This window comes from Lissotriton helveticus, chromosome 1_2 (genome assembly GCF_964261635.1).
Source record: "Lissotriton helveticus chromosome 1_2, aLisHel1.1, whole genome shotgun sequence".
Classification (NCBI taxonomy): domain Eukaryota; kingdom Metazoa; phylum Chordata; class Amphibia; order Caudata; family Salamandridae; genus Lissotriton; species Lissotriton helveticus.
In genome coordinates, this window is record NC_136058.1 from 412,989,449 (window position 1) to 413,006,333 (window position 16,885).

Genomic DNA, 16,885 nt, shown 5'->3' on the forward strand with positions numbered 1-16,885 from the left:
GATGGGTCAAGCGTTTGGCCGGCGTAGTGGGTGGGGGTGTTCATCAGTTGCTTGAGTCCGAGGTGGGCGAGGTTGTCCAGCAGGGCGGCGGTGTTGCTGTCATTGTTGTTCTCCAGGTGGAAGTTGAGGTCCCCTAGGAGGATGTAGTCTGAAGAGGTTAGGGCGTGCGGGCTGATGAGGTCTGTGATGGCTTCGCTGAATTGTGTGCGTGGTCCCGGGGGTCTGTAGATGAGAGTGCCCCTGAGGGTGGTCTTGGGGTCGGTGTGTATCTGGAAGTGAAGGTGCTCGGCGGCGGTGAGGGTGTCGTCGGAGTTGGTCGTGATTTGGATGGTGTTTCTGTGGACGATGGCGATGCCTCCTCCGGTTTGGTTGACGCGGTCCCTCTGGGTGATCTTGTAGCCATCCGGGATGGCTATGGCGATGTCGGGGGCTGAGGAGGCGTTCATCCAGGTTTCTGTGAGGAAGGCGACGTCTAGTGATGTTGTGTCCCGGAGGTTCCAGAGTTCGACGCCATGCCTGTGGACGGAGCGGGTGTTGAGCAAGATGCACTTGAGGTGATTGTTGCTGGTAGCTGACTTGGAGGGTGCGGTGCTGGTTTGGAGGCAGGTGAATTTGCAGGGTTGGCAGGTGAAGGGTCCGTGGGTGCGTTTCGGGATGGCTCGGTAGCAGGCGGGGTTCTGTCCGGCGTTGAGTGCGTGGATGGTTGTGCCGTCGTAAGTCCGTCGGGTGGGCAGGCATCGTCGAGGGCCAGGGGTCCTTGCGCTGGGCGCGGTCCAGGGCATGGACGGGTGCAGACGGGCTTGCCTTTGGCGCGCCTTCAGCACGCCCGCTGCGCGGCCTCCATATGAGACGAAGTGGGAGGGAGGAGCAGCTGGGAGGCGGGAGCGGGACGGCCAATGGGCAGGGGGTACAAAAGAAAAAGGGGCGGGCCGCGAGGGAGCAGCGGGGGGGGGCACACACAGAGGACAGGGATACAACAGCAACTACGAAAAATACAGAAAAATGCAGAAGTCCAGAAAAAAAAAGCACAATTCACAAGTCACAAGTGTGGGCAGCAGCATGAAGAAGGAGAAGGTAGCAGCAGGGGGACACCGAGGTCAGGGTCGAACTTGCGGCGCCGGGGGCCGAGACGCTGTCACAGCGGAGGAGCCGTGCGGCATGGGGGGTGGCCTGGGGTCAGGTGAGGTTCTCTAAATTCGACTCCATCTTACATTCATCCACCATTTTGTGTTGCCTTTACACAGGCCACTCGACAAACGAATTGTCTCTGCCTTTTTGACTGCAACATGTCGCAAGACCCCCTCCATCCTTGTCCAAAACCATGCCCAGACAACGCCCGGCCTAACTAATCCTTGTACCAACTATCTGTTAAGCCTTTAGCATTCTTCTCTTGCCGTATCTTATCTATCGGCCTTTCGCTATTCTCTCCTCTTGTTTTCCTATTTTACAACCTTTCCTTTGAAGCATACAAGACAAGCCTTTTCATTCCAGACTGATTAACTTGAGGGGCCGAATAACACACAAACATGTAAGCAGAGAACATTCCGGTTGCACAACACTTTGTTTTCAAACTCTTCTGACTGGCTGTAACTTTGTGCATCGGGTATATGTTTGTACAACTGCATTTTTACCATAAAAGCTTGTGAGCCACGGAGTAAAGTGGCAGTCTCCTGAGAACATACTTGGTGTACTTCTAGGACAACTGTGCCTAGCTGCAGCTAATAAATTCGGTTTCCTACGACAACAGAGTGTTCCGTGTCTCTGTGCAACAAGACAGGTGACCTCGGAGATTAAGGCGTGCCCTGTGCCGCCAGGCCCATAAGGCCCGGTTCTTCACAGGTCACACTCACCTGCGCCGTGCGGCCTCCATATGAGGCCAAGTGGGAAGGAGGAGCAGCTGGGAGGCAGGAGCGGGGCGGGCAATGGGCAGGGAGTACAAAAGAAAAGGGGCGGGCGCGAGGGAGCAGCGGCGGGGAGCGGGGGGGCACACACAGAGGGAAGAAATACAACGGCAACTACGAAAAATACCGAAAAATGCAGAAGTCCAGAAAAAAAAGCACAATTCACAAGTCACAAGTGAGGGCAGCAGCAGAAAGAAGGAGAAGGTAGCAGCAGGGGGACACCAAGGTCAGGGGCGAACCTGCAGCGCCAGGGGCAGAAACGCGGTCACAGCGGAGGAGCCGTGCGGCGTGGGGGGTGGCCTGGGGTCAGGTTGTTGTGTTGTCCATTCGGATCAACACTGAAGCTCCTTGAATGAGGGTGCAAAAGGACTTCAGAGCCGGGAATATCGCCAGTAACTCCAAAAGGTTTATGTGCCAAGTTCTATTTCCCCTTGACTGTGAGGGCTTGAAGGTGACCTTCCCAACATTCGAGGGAGGCATCTGTCGTGAGGATGAAATTTGGAGTGTCCACTACAAACAAACTGCAGAAATGTTTGGTATGCGAGTCCACCATACCAATGCTCTTCATATCTGAGACGTTATGTTGATGACATCGTCGAAGTACCCTGAGACTTGTTGCAATTGGTTGTCGAGTTCTCCAGTCGGGGTCCTATTTTGAGGCGAGAGTTGGGAATTAGGGGAATACCGGAAGACAGCATCCCCAGAAGCGATTTGAACTGTCGAACAGAAACATACTTTTATGTGCACAGGAGTTGCCAGTTTGAAAATCTGCTGTTGTCTTTTATTGGAGACAAAGGGCCCTTGTTTGCTGTGTGTCTATGATGGCCCCCAAGAAGGTCCTCACTTGAGAGGGGGTGAACTGAGACTTCTCCAGAGTGATGGAAAGACACAGAGACAGGCATGATTGAGTGTGTCTGCTTGCGACTGCGAACAACTGTGCCTTTATAAGGCAGTCGTCGAGATAGCGAAATATTTGGACATCAGCTAGACCAAGATATGCTGCCACCGGTGCCAAGACCTTAGTGAACATTCGGGTTCAGAGCGAAGGCCAGATGGAAGGACTTGGAATTGGAAATCTCTGCCAGCCACTCTGAAGCGCAGGAAGTTTCTGTGACTGGGTAGGATAGGGACATAAAAATAGGCATCTTGAAGGTCCAGTGTTGGCTTGTAATCCCCTTGAGGCCGTAATTGAAGCACTTCTAGGAGAGACAACATCCGGAAAGTTTGCTTCTTGAGAATCTTTTTGAGGGAACGAAGGTCCAGAATGGGGCGCCACTCCCCCGATTTTTCCTTGATTTGGAAGAATCTTGACTAGAAGCCTGCATCCCTTTGAAGATTCGGTACACTTTGATCGCTCCTTTCCTTAACATGAGATGGATTTGGCATAAAAGTTCCTTCAGACGGTCAGGAGGAGGACCTCTGGGGGGAGATTTTTGATGGAATTTCACAAATTCCAGAGTGTAGTCTCTGGACACTATGTCCAAAACCCATCGATCTGTAGTTATTACGGACCAATTGGAGAAGAAATGGGAGATCCGCCCTCCAGCTTTGGTCGGATTGATGGGAAGAGCGGTTGACAGTTGGCAGTTGGAACTGCTTTTTTGAGGAATCTCTACCTCAGCAGGAGGATTTCCCTCTGTACTGCTTTTAAGAGGCAGCCTGCAGCTGTCGAAACGACTGCTGTTGCAGGGAGGAGGAGTAACGCGGTTGGCCCGGATAGGGATGGTACTGCTGATATTGGTTGTAACATCCCCGAAAGGAAGAGGAGGAGCCACGACCCCTCGCACCCCTAAAGGGCTGCATTTTAAACAGTACAGTAGACACTTCACACTACACACGGACCCGAGAGGCCTGGAATTTAGACTTTGACATTCCAAAGGAAGATCAAGACTGGCAGCGGTCCTGTAAACTAACATGCATGGTTTCTAGTAATGCCCATTTTCAAATGATACATTATAAATGTCTGTGAAGAACCTACTCAATGCCACAAGACCTTTATCGAATGGTCGTGTCTTGCCCAGATATACGCCTGCGCTGCAACACTGTGGGGGCTGATTTCTTACATTAACGATGGCCCTGCGATGCAATACACTCCTTCTGGCAACAAGCTGTCGAAGAAATGGTACATGCCACACAACTAAGTATTGATCCGACACCGAAATGCTGATTATTAAGCCTCATTAGATGCCAGAAGGGCGCAAGATAACCTTTCAATTTGATCAGTCGCCTATGGTACTGGCATGACGTAAAAATGCAATCACATGGCTGTCCCAGCAAGCCCTAACGATTGCGCTCTGGCATAGAGATGCGCTCGACTGGGCCCTAGCTGAGAAGACACATATGCGCCTTAGCAGAAAGGATGACAAATTTGAGGATACACCAAACACTTGCCGGTCTCATACAGATAACTCCTAGCTCCTGCTTCCCGAGTGACAACAGACACAGGCACAGACTCTGAAACTGACGAGGCAAAACACTACGACACTGGGGATGAGCAAGGAGGTGTCTCCACATGATAATTATAAGGTACATTCCCAGTTAGGGGAATGGGACACTTATTGATCACCTGGAGAATCGGAAAGCAGATTAATGCATGTGTAATTAGTGACTGCTTCTTGATTAACCTACTTACGTATAACATATTGGTATGATATGCCTATGTATACTCTGACTGCCAGGTTGTATGTTGTTAAAATTAAAATAAAGGTCTAAAAAAACAAAACAAAGCCATTAGATTGTGGGTGGTAGAGGGTAGTGAACCGGTAACTCACGCCACACTCCTTCGACATGTGTTTCAAGTAGCCAGACATGAAGTTGGTACCTCTGTATGACACCACCTCCTTAGGGAAACCCACCCTGGTAAAGATGCTAATGAGGGCCCTAGCCACTGCAGGGGCAGTGGTAGTCCAGAGGGGAATAGCCTCGGAATACCTGGAGGCATGATCTACTACCAGCAGAACTGTTCCCTGATGCTGTAGGGGGTCAAGGGGACCAACAATGTCAATCATTGCCTTTTCAAAGGGAACACCAACCATTGGAAGCGGGATTATGGGGGCCTTTGGGTGCCCACCTGTCGTGCCACTGGCTTGACAGATGGGACAGGAGTTACAAATCTCCTTCACCTTCTGGTGCATCCCTGGCCTTTAGTTCTGGTCTGGTCAAGGTGTCCAGCTACAGGGATGCCATAGCCAGGTCCTCTAGGAAAGATACAAACAAGTTTGCCCCACTGAAGGGAAGAGCTTCTGAGAGTTACTTACCTTCAAGACTCTCATCCAGATATGCTTTGTGGCTGCTTTCACTGATCTTAAAGCAGATGTGGCTGCACAGATGCCAAACAATACGTCATATACAACTCTGACCCAAAGTTCTATCATGGAAAGCCGAGAAGCACAGTCCATTTGTTGATAATCTCAAAGAGTCTGGACAGAATAAGTTGTATATGTGACTGCTTATAATGCACAAATGGAGGCGCAGGAACTCCCGAAACGCTCTACCACTCTCCTAGTGGCACTAGGTTTGGGGTCTTTGGCCTCAGTGTAAAGGATTCTTCCCAATACGTCCCGTGGGCACCACTGCCATCACCTCCTTCCTCTGCTGCAGCTAGCCATCACAGGTTTTCAAGTGTGGGACAGGTTTTCTGTCCCTGGCACAGATCTTCCCTAGAGGATCACCCCAGGGACAAAAGCTCATCCTGGTAAAACTTCAGCTCCTGAGACTCAGTTATCTCTGGGGCTGACCCTTCTTCCTCCTGAGGAGAATGGTCTGGTGTCTGATTAGAAGCTGTTTCTCCAATTTTCCTGCCTTTTCTCTTGGAGGACTGGGCCATTATTCCAGACTTCAGCACCTCTTTTACACCCGGGCTCTGCTCTGTGCAATGGTTTTCACACACACACACAGTGTGAGGTTCCAAGTACTTCTGCATGGATCCTCAGTTCAGCCTCAGCCCAGGCTAAGGACTCCAAATCATTGCCAAGAAAACAATCAACTAGTATGGATGAAGAGACTGCTACCCAGTGCTTAATTTGTGCTGGTGCTTTCCGGTGCTTAGCACCGGCACTTATATCTCAGGGCCATGTCTACACTCTAGCCGAGCCCACATGCAATTGAGCAATAATTGACTGCGCATTCTCGAAGTAGGTGCCACCATTTCAGCCTCTCTCCATCCCTGCGTAAACTATTTTGAATCTGCTGCACGCCTAAATGTGAGCCACATACCTCACATTACCGCCAGAAACTGAAACTGCCTGGGGCCTGGGCTGGGTCTCGACGTATGTCACCAACACCGTAAAACCTCATTTCCTTTTTGCAGTCACTCATTGGTAGCGCGCAAGCGTAATGCACTACCAATAAAAGATTGCAAAATATAACATTAGAAGTTTGTTCCTCAAATCGGACCAATCAGTAGTTGTTTTTACCCGCGGCCCGCCTAGCACACTGCGCAGCTGCAGCAGTTAATCATTATCACAGGACAGAAGCAATGAGCGTGTCAAGAAGCAGGCCTCCTCCGCTGCTGATTAATTTAAACTAAGACGGCTCTCCCGGATTCCAGGTAAGTAATTAATGCCTTTGACCAGCGTTATATTTGTGTACAATTCAAGCTTTGAAATGTACGATCATGTTAAATAATAGTGTGGGGCCCATGGCTGCAGCTCTTCTTGTACTGCTGCTGGCTTGTAACGTTTGCAGAGAAATCTTATTATTAAGTTAAAAGCCAGCAGCAGTGGTGGAAGAACTGCTGCTGTGGGCTTAATACGATACGATAAAGCGTGATTTTGCATGAGGAGCAATTTGAATGCTTGAATGCAATGTGTGGTGCAAGCTGCAGTGGACTCCCATTGGGAGCACCAGCACTTATTTTTTTTTACAAATTAAACACTGCTGCTACCTCTTCGTTGCCAACAACTCCTCCCAAATCAAAAGATACCCTCGCCTGCGGGATAGGTTTTTGTCACATTTTCAGCATTGATGACTGGAAAGGTCCTTCCAGGCAGATACTGTTCCAAGGAAACTATCTGCTCAGTCACCATGGTGATGTCTGGTTCGGAAAGAACCTTAAATTTGAAGACCATCTAAATAAACTTACTGGGGTCTGCTTTTCTACCCTGAAAACTTTACGTAGGTTTTTCCCTCTCCTACCGAAAGAGGCTAAAGAGACTGTCATTCGCGCCTTGATACTCTCTAGGCTGGATTACGCGAATGGATTGTTCTGCGGGTTGCCGGCATACCTGATCCACCGTCTTCAGGTCATACAAAATGCCGCTGCTAGACTCTTGTTTAATACACCTAGGCGTTCCAGTGCTCGACCTCTTCTCCGTGTTCTTCACTGGCTCCCAGTTGCCCACAGGATTTTGTTTAAAATTTTAGTGCTTGCCTATCGTGCTATCCTTCAAACAGGCCCAGCCTACCTGAGGAAAAGGTTTTGTCTGTATGTCCCTAACCGCCCCCTTCGATCGGCCAACCTGTGCCAAATGTCCGTCCCTAAATTTAACTATTGCAGACTGGGTGGCCAATCAATTTCAGTGAGAGCCGCAAAAGCCTGGAATGCTCTTCCCCTTCATATAAAAACTGCATCTACTCTCAGTGCTTTTAAGAAAGGACTAAAGACTCACCTTTTTAACGCCACAGTTTAATCCTTTTTCATTTTTTCCTGGTGTCTGTCCTCTCCCTTTTCTGTTCAGCCTTCACCGCGCCAGGATACTATTTTTTTAGTAATAGAGCGCGCTACAAAAGCCTTTAATAATAATAATAATAATAATAATAATAATGCTGGCACCAGTGTCTCTCAAGGCCTCCACCCTAACCCCATGTGCATGTTAGTGGGCCAGGCAGCTAAGGTGGCTACGGCCACATCCCCTACTCGAGTCACCTCAGTGAGCTCCTTGGCCTGGTCATTGCTCTCTGAGATCCCATCTGGAGATTGGCAGCTGCAGGTACTGCAGGTGGACCAGAGGTATATGTCTTGTTTTTACAGCCAGAGTCTTAAGGTCAGTGCCCAAGTGACCTACAGCCATGGCACCAAGCCTTCTTAGGATCCCAGTTCTTACCCTGGTACGCACCCTTTGGCTGTCAAGAGTCTCTGGGTCCACTCTCTTGAACAGGTTTTTGGGGGCCTGAAGAAGAATCTTTCTTTTTTGGGTTACCCCATTTCCCTAGGGTCGCTTTCTGGCCTCTTTCTTTTGGTCTCCCCCCACCAGCAGGAGTCTTGGTCACCCTTGTTTTTACCCAGTGGTGTGCCTTCTTTCCCTACTCTTGAGGAGAATGTGGATCAAGGTCTACCAGGAATTGATGTAGCCTTCCTTGCTAACAATTACTTAAAAGATGCTTGTTAGACCTGTCAGCCCTAGGGTGGTCTTTCCTTTTTTTTCCGCCCTTGCCTCATTTTTCCCACCTTCTTTTTGTTGGCCCTTAGGTCTTCGGGCACCTTTTCATGGCTAATCCATGTTGGGGTGTAGGTGCTCTCTACTTTAAACATGGCTGCCACTGGCCCCTGCTACTGCAGCGTGGTCTTTTAGTGTAGCACCCTAGCTGCCAGGAGCTGGCTGGATCCCCATACAATGTTGCAATGCCAGCCACCCATCCCCTGTCCATAGGTAGAGTGGGGAAGCTCCTGGAACCTTCCAGGTGTAAGGCGGAGCTGATTTTTGCCGCCTTAGAGAGTGGTCACCTGACCTGGGCATACTTAAGCAAGGGAGGGAACTTTTTCTAGTCAGTTGGGGCATCACTGACCTGGGGAACCCACGCAGGAGTTTTAGGCGGGAGGGCCTAGTTAGGAACTTATGCCACTGGGAGTGACAGGATTTAGGTGCTGCCTCTTAAGCTGAGTGAGGTGTCCTAGACTAGCCCCCTGATCTGGCCCAGCGGTAGGGAACTCCAGGGTCCATCTGCAGTGACTGAGGAAAACTCATCCAGCCTCCAACTCAAACCCCCTTCCCTCTTCAAGAAACCAACATCTAAGGGCGCAGAACCATCCAAGCGCCAAGAAGACTACTTTCCCTTGACCAGAGACTGCTGGGGGATCGACCAGGTACTGGACTGTGCTGCCCAGCGCCCCCCTGCCTGCAGCGGGCCCACCAGCCCCGCCTGTCTCCCCCTGTCTGAACTGCTCTGCTGTCCATTCTGCCTGCAGTCCCTGCTGAACTGTGAGAAAAGCGTTATCTCCTGCCCCCCTGTCCAGCGCTGTATCTGGAACTGCCTGTACTGTATAGCGCTATTGCCCTGAGCCCTGCCGTGCCACTGGGAGCGCCCCCACATCAAGTGCCTCAAGCGCTTCCCGGCGCTGTTCTGACCCACGCGCTACATTGGCCGCGTGTTTTGCCCCCGTAGCGCTCTGGGAATTAAGTCAACAGCGCAGGTTGACTCACCTCCACGGCCCGGAGCCGTCTGTGCCCTCCTGAGGCGCCGAGGAATCTCCTCAGAGGTCGCGTGTTCCCCCCTCGGCGGCCCCCGTATGCCAGGAGAGGGCCGCCGGAATCCTTGAAAGGCTGCGCTGGGCCGGAAATCACCCTCCTTCTACTCCCCCGGCGCCCCGGTGGAGTGTCGCGTCATTGAACCCCCCCTCGGCGGCCCCCGATGCCAGGAGGGCTGCCGCATCAAGTTTGCCAGGTCGCACTGGGCCTGAAGCCTGCCTGTGCCCCTGTCACGTGAGCGGGAGCGGCGCCGCGTCATCGGCCGCGCCCCCGCCCAAGCCTCCCAGCCATTGGTTGTCCCCGCCGAGCCTCGTGAGGAAGGCCCGGCACCCGGAGCAGGTTGCGACTCCTCACGGAAGGGATCAGGAGCCGAAGGCGCCCCTCCGCTTTGCCCCGTAGTGAGTTTCCTTGTCCCCGGCGGCGGTGCACTGAGACAGCGCCTTGCACCGCGCTGAGACAGCGGGAAGCCACGCGACCGCCCCCACCAGACGACCGCAAGGGCCCCGGATGGCCGAAGACCAAAGGTAACCCCCAGGGGAGGAGGGCGGAAGGCCGGGTTGAGGCCCGAGTTCACCCCTCCCCCCGGGGAACGCCGTGACTGGGCCCTGTTGGCCCCATTGAGCCCCAAGCAGTGCTGAGGCATGATTCACACAGGAGGTGTGCTGGGGCCAAGTAACTGTATATGCCTGGAGAGCAGGCTCTATTGAATTAACTATTTCCTGCCCCTTGGTGATAAGACCGTTCAGGTCTTTGACTGTTGGTGCATGGTGGCCGTCTTATGCTGCCTGTATTGCTCATGCTTACTTATATGTTTTCAAGCCTGCTGATGAAGTGGTGATCTTTTTCCCTGTACTGAATTTCTTGCAGGGGCGGGCTTCTACAGTTCCTGATGGGGTTGAATCCTGATTCCTAGTGATTCATTCCAGTACTATTTTGATGATCTGACTTTGGTTACTAAACTGTTGATATTTACAAGAGGAAATGCTTATAATTGCTTCCTGCAGTGTCTGCTGTGCTGTGCTGTGTCTCATTGAGGACTTCGAAATGAGTCTCCCCTCTTCAACTAACTGCTGTGCCTTAGTTTTGTGTTCGTCTGGGAGATATTGGAGCAGTTGCTCCATCTCATCCCAGTGTGCCCTGTCGTACCTAGCTAGTAGGTCCTGTGTGTTTGCGATGCGTCAATGGGTAGCAGCTTGAACAGCTACTCGTTTCCCCGAGGCATCTGTAAGTTTGGATTCTTTATCTGGGGAGGTGCATCCCCACAGGTTTGCAGGTTAGCTCTTTTGCGAGCGTTGGACACTACTAGAGAGTCAAGAGGTAATTGTCCCTTAATAAACACAGGATCTGATGGTGATGGTTGATATTTTTTATCTAACCTTGGAGTTATAATACATGCTCTGACAGGGTCTTTAAAGATATCATCTGCATGCCTCATCATGCCTTCAAGCATAGGGAGTGTTTGACTTCACCTGTGCGTAGACTCAAGTGTTTCAAATAGAAAGTCCTCCTCTAATGTCTCTTTATGTAATGGTACCACCATGATACTCCGCTGCTCTGGCAATGAGCTGATCATAAGCCATATTATCATCTGGTGGTGATGGCGTTGCTGGGTAAAGGTCTGGCTCATTGTCTACTGGAGGTCAATGGTGTAATCATTCCACGGGTCTGCAGGCAAATGAGTATCATCACCACCTTGTCCACATCTGGATCTGGATGTGGAGATCCCTGAGGTGTTATGTGTAAGGGCTCTTCAATTATTAACTGTGGAGAAGAAGGTGGAGGTGGGGAGGGTTGTGGGCAGGATAAACATGGCTAGTAGCCATGTCCTTCTTCTTTAAGGGAATCTTATCAGAAGTGTCCTCTCCAGGATGCTTGTGTTTTGCTGGATTTTTAGCCACAATGTGGCCAGTATCAGGATTAATTTCAATATTCTTTTGTTTGGGATTCAATTTGGACTTAAGAACGTCTAAAATTGGTTCTGGAAGCTCGAAAACATTGCCCTCGGATTTCGGCTAGTCTTTAGAATGTTTCTGCTCAGAAGCGAGATTGTGTTTCGAAGAGGAAGGTTTTGGCTCCGAACCAGATTGGTCCTTGGAGCCTGATGATTTCGGATTTGAAGGTAATTTCATACGACTCGATCCGGGGCCGGAAGACTTGGCGGTTTGTTTTGGTGCCGAGCCGAGGAACGCGGCATTGCAAACATTGTTTAGGTGCCGACCGTGGCTAGAAGGTAGAGGTGGTACCGTAGTCTTATGACTTTTAGAAGAGGATTTAGGGAGCAAGGGGTCTTCGGCACTCACGGCACCATGTCACATCTTGGGACTCCAGATAGATTTCGAGCTCCGAATCGGACTCTGGAATGGAGAGGGCCTCTTCGTCTGCGGCGGACGCTTCTATCTCTTCTTGGTCAGATTCTTCCCCGAAGATATCCAGAGTGTGTTGAATGCTTCAGTGCTGCCTCTCTCGTCATCGAGCCTGATGATTGGGTAGAGTCCTCTTGGACCAAAACGACTTACAAGCGTCGCAGTCTTCCTCCTATTCCACATACTCTCCATGCCAGACACGCCACAGGGTGCGCTCTAAGCTTGGTTGTACGCGATCCATCATGCACCTTGACTATGGCTACATACAGAGAGTGGATCTGTTGCGTGGTGTGCTGTATTATGTTGATTTTGGCGCCACTTGATTTAATCTTTTCTTTATATTTTTCAAGAATCAGCATTTTTAACCACTTTATCCCTTCTGGCTCAGTCCTACACACATAGGAGCAAAGCCTTATGCGTGGTCCGCCGGGTACTGTTGATACCTGGGTACTTAACTGAATTGGGTGAGTCCAGACCTTGCATTTCTGCTGTATCACTGGATTTCCAAAGGGGCAACTAGTCACGATAGCTCACTGTGGGGCTTCACCACCTGTTTTTATGCATTTTTATTGTCATCCAACGCATTTGCGTTTACGACACATGAGTAAAGAATAGAGATCAGAGTCACCACGAAGGCCGTGTCTACAACTGTTGTATACCATATATGCCTGAATGATATCTTTATATCTTTTTGTCCTTCTACAGGTAGATCCAGGTTACAACAGGTACATTTGTCAGTAGACACTGTTTCTTCAATGAATAACTCTATTAGCAGTAGATTTTAGGTGTAGATAGTTTTTCTTTTTTTTCGGTCCTGAAGAATCACTAGTACATTCACGTTACGCGATAAACATGTTGACCCACATCTTCTAACAAAGGACACTCCGATACAAGACATTATACTCGGATGAGTGCCTTGTTCACTGTTTTTAATTAGGGTAGGAGACCCCCAGAATAAACTACTTTTTGGTAGGTACTACCAATCCTATTTTAACTCACCACTGTACATCTACACAATTCTGTCCCCACACCAGCACTTCACCATAAGGCTGTTGGAGAAAATATCTCCGATAAAGTGCCCCTTTTTAGGGAGCCTTTTGAGTATTGCACCGCCAACCCAACGAGGAGCAGCCCAGATAATGAAGCATGACACCTGAGAGGGTGTGTGAGGGCATTACAATCCAACAAATGGAGTCCCAATTGTAGACCCCACGTGGGCACAACTGGACCCGGTCTTTTGTTGAATCTTTGACTCTGCCATTAGAGGAACGGAATAACTCTACTTCTTGGATACTTGGCGTGGCACCCAGGACAGAAATGGAATGGAGTACATTCCATTAGCAGGTGGCTGGCCCTACGCGGCAAGGCTCGACGGTTGCCCACAAGGTTTTCTATCAAAAATGGAGAGTTTGTTGATCTGTCTGAAACGCGGAGAACAGGGAAACGCATTAGCATTATATACTCCAACTTGCTTCAGGGTGGATGCTCTCGTCCATTGTAAAGACAATTGTCACTTGTTAGTTTGCTTGGCCTTTTGCTATTTTTGCATTAAATGTATGATAGATTTGTTTTATTTTACATATCATAAGAGATGACGAGGAAAATGACAGTCCAGTATACACATTCTTCATATAAATCAACTCACAGTATACTGCTCTGGAGGTTCAGTCCCAGAGACATTATCTCTTACTGAACGCAGGCACGCTAGGAAGCATGTGCTTTTCAAACCAGTTGCCCTCTGATGCGGCGTCCTCTCTATCGGACAATTGAGTTTGTCCTGTTTTTTAGGAGGGTTACCGTATCTAGTGCACTCTGCTAGACAGCGCTCACCTGTGGTAGTAAGATGGTAATAGGCACCTTATCACCTATGCACGGTGCAGGGCTTTGAGTTACAAAGCTCCTCACGCTGTGAAGATTAGGTCACATTTACCCGTTTTCCCATATTTGGTCCTGATGAAATGCCAACAGATTGCTCCATGACTACACAAGGCATGAAAAAAGTTGACCTGAAGTATAGACCCCAGCTTACCAGCAGGTCCATAGGTGATCGATACTTTCACACAGTGATAGGGGCCATTAGTTGCTCAATTTCTCTGCCACTGTTTTTAATCTCAACATGGACCAGGAAGATCACTTGAACTATATTGCGGCAACTGGTCGATAATTGATCTTATATTCAGACTTTCACCAATCTCACATCTTATGACACAACATCCTCTGTCCTACTATGCTCATCCGGCGTACTTAATAAAAGATCTGCCCGCCAGGCATTGTAGCGCCGGCTTGGTGAGGAGTATAGCCCAATGATGAAGCATGTCACCTTCAGGTGAGTGAACACAAGTTGTCTTAAAAGCACATGCTTCCTAGGGTGACTGCATTCAGTTACAGAGAATGTCTCTGGGACTGAACCTCCGGAAAAGTATACTGTGATTTGATTGTGTTTTATTTTAAAAAATGTACATAGCAGATATTGGCGCTTGCTTGTTTCACAAAAATGATTGGATACCTGCCTCAGAGCGCACTTCTTACAGACGAGTATCGGGTTATCATGTTGCTGCTACAAGGCCCTTACCTGTGTGAGTTATCGGGAACGATGCAGGGGGCAGACCTAAACCAGTCACACATGGAGATCAATGACAAATACTGAAGAATTAACTGAGCTTCCAAGTTGGTGACCATTACTTAATTGACCCTGAAAATATAATACATGTTTTTAGTATTCTGGTAACTAATGACCATAAAAAACAAAGGTTATAAATTCAATATTGTGTCAAGTACTTAAAAAATGGAACTGGCTGTGATGTTTCGGATGTTGTCCCAGGTCATGCGTGACACCTTCCACCACTATTGCTTATGGGACTTGTAGTTTTGTTTTTCTCATTAAAGGATGGGCTCTAAAGTCTCAGTGTTCTAAGCGATGTTGGTCAAAATCAGAGGCCTGATGGAGGATGAAGCATGACACTGCTCTGCTTAGCAGTGAGATGAATGACAGTTCCCCAGCCCTTCCAATCTTTGACCTACAGAGGCTCGTCGGCCATTCATTTTTTTTTGCAATGTCAAAGAAACTTTTATTGCAGCTTGGGTCACTGAAGAGATAAAACCCCTGGGCGTGTTTGATTAACTACTGACAAACATGAACAATCAAGAACATGAGTTTCTGGTAAACTATCAAGCACCCAATCAGAATCAGCCGCCCTTCACACCCAGGAATTCGTGAGGCTTTGGAGAGGGTGAATTGCACGTGGTATAAGAGGAAACTACATTGACTCAAAGCTCACTTCTCAGGGATGTACTGAACTGCCAGCCTCATGGCACACTTAATTTCAAAAGGGGGAGGTGATGGACAGAGTATCTGAGTTAATCAGAACACTCCTACCCAGTCAACAGATCAGGGCTTGATCCATCACCGTTTTTTAGCTCACTGCACCATCCCAGTTCAGAACCTGGCTATATGCAAATTAGTCTGTCCCTGGCCCAGTGCATCATGGGAACAGGGCAGACCAAACTACCAAGCCAATTCTTCACTGGAAAGGAAACAAGCTTCCGGGGACCGGTTTCTGGCATTACAGCCGTCTTCGGCCCGGCTTGCTTGAATCCTGATGGTGCAATGAGCAAGGGACTCATGTCTGAGCATACCCTTCCACACTCGTGGTGGACAAAATAATTTCAAAAGGGGGTGGCGATGGACAGAGTATATGAGTTAATCAGAACACTCCTACCCAGTCAACAGATCAGGGCTTGATCCATCACCGTTTTTTAGCTCACTGCACCATCCCAGTTCAGAACCTGGCTATATGCAAATTAGTCTGTCCCTGGCCCAGTGCATCATGGGAACAGCGCAGACCAAACTACCAAGCCAATTCTTCACTGGAAAGGAAACAAGCATCCGGGGACCGGTTTCTGGCATTACAGCCGTCTTCGGCCCGGCTTGCTTGAATCCTGATGGTGCAATGAGCAAGGGACTCATGTCTGAGCATACCCTTCCACACTCGTGGTGGCCAAAATATTTTCAAAAGTGGGTGGTGATGGACAGAGTATCTGAGTTAATCAGAACACTCCTACCCAGTCAACAGATCAGGGCTTGATCCATCACCGTTTTTTAGCTCACTGCACCATCCCAGTTCAGAACCTGGCTATATGCAAATTAGTCTGTCCCTGGCCCAGTGCATCATGGGAACAGGGCAGACCAAACTACCAAGCCAATTCTTCACTGGAAAGGAAACAAGCTTCCGGGGACCGGTTTCTGGCATTACAGCCGTCTTCGGCCTGGCTTGCTTGAATCCTGATGGTGCAATGAGCAAGGGACTAACATCTGAGCATACCCTTCCACACTCGTGGTGGCCAAAATAATTTCAAAAGGGGGTGGTGATGGACAGAGTATCTGAGTTAATCAGAACACTCCTACCCAGTCAACAGATCAGGGACAGACTAATTTGCATGTAGCCAGGTTCTGAACTGGGATGGTGCAGTGAGCTAAAAAACGGTGATGGATCAAGCCCTGATCTTTTGACTGGGTAGGAGTGTTCTGCTTAATTCAAATACTCTGTCCATCGCCACCCCCCTTTTTGAATCATTTTGGCCACCACAAGTGTGGAAGGGTATGCTCAGATGTGAGGCCCTTGCTCACTGCACCATCAGGATTCAAGCAAGCCGGGCCGAAGACGGCTGTAATGCCAGAAACCAGTCCCCGGAAGCTTGTTTCCTTTCCAGTAAAGAATTGGCTTGGTAGTTTGGTCTGCCCTGTTCCCATGATGCACTGGGCCAGGGACAGACTAATTTGCATGTAGCCAGGTTCTGAACTGGGATGGTGCAGTGAGCTAAAAAACGGTGATGGATCAAGCCCTGATCTTTTGACTGGGTAGGAGTGTTTCTTCTTAATTCAGATACTCTGTCCATCACCACCCCCCTTTTTGAATCGTTTTGGGCACCACAAGTGGGGAAGGGTATGCTCAGATGTGAGTCCCTTGCTCACTGCACCATCAGGATTCAAGCAAGCCGGGCCGAAGACGGCTGTAATGCCAGAAACCGGTCCCCGGAAGCTTGTTTCCTTTCCAGTAAAGAATTGGCTTGGTAGTTTGGTCTGCCCTGTTCCCATGATGCACTGGGCCAGGGACAGACTAATTTGCATGTAGCCAGGTTCTGAACTGGGATGGTGCAGTAAGCTAAAAAACGGTGATGGATCAAGCCCTGATCTTTTGACTGGGTAGGAGTGTTC

The 16,885-nt window shown here is 49.4% G+C and overlaps 1 protein-coding gene across 2 annotated transcripts in view; it reads right to left on the reverse strand.

Annotated features, from left to right (window-relative positions):
- The window catches only part of LOC144806895 (uncharacterized), a 100,502-nt gene that overhangs the window by 19,583 nt on the left and 64,034 nt on the right, over positions 1 to 16,885 (reverse strand). Inside the window, exon 3 of one of the 2 annotated variants that reach the window (XM_078673005.1) lies at positions 14,243 to 14,362. The exons of the other annotated variant lie outside the window; for it this stretch is intronic. The gene's annotated coding sequence lies outside the window, so the exon portion shown is untranslated. The remainder of the gene's footprint in view (positions 1 to 14,242; positions 14,363 to 16,885) is intronic. 2 annotated transcript variants of the gene reach the window in all.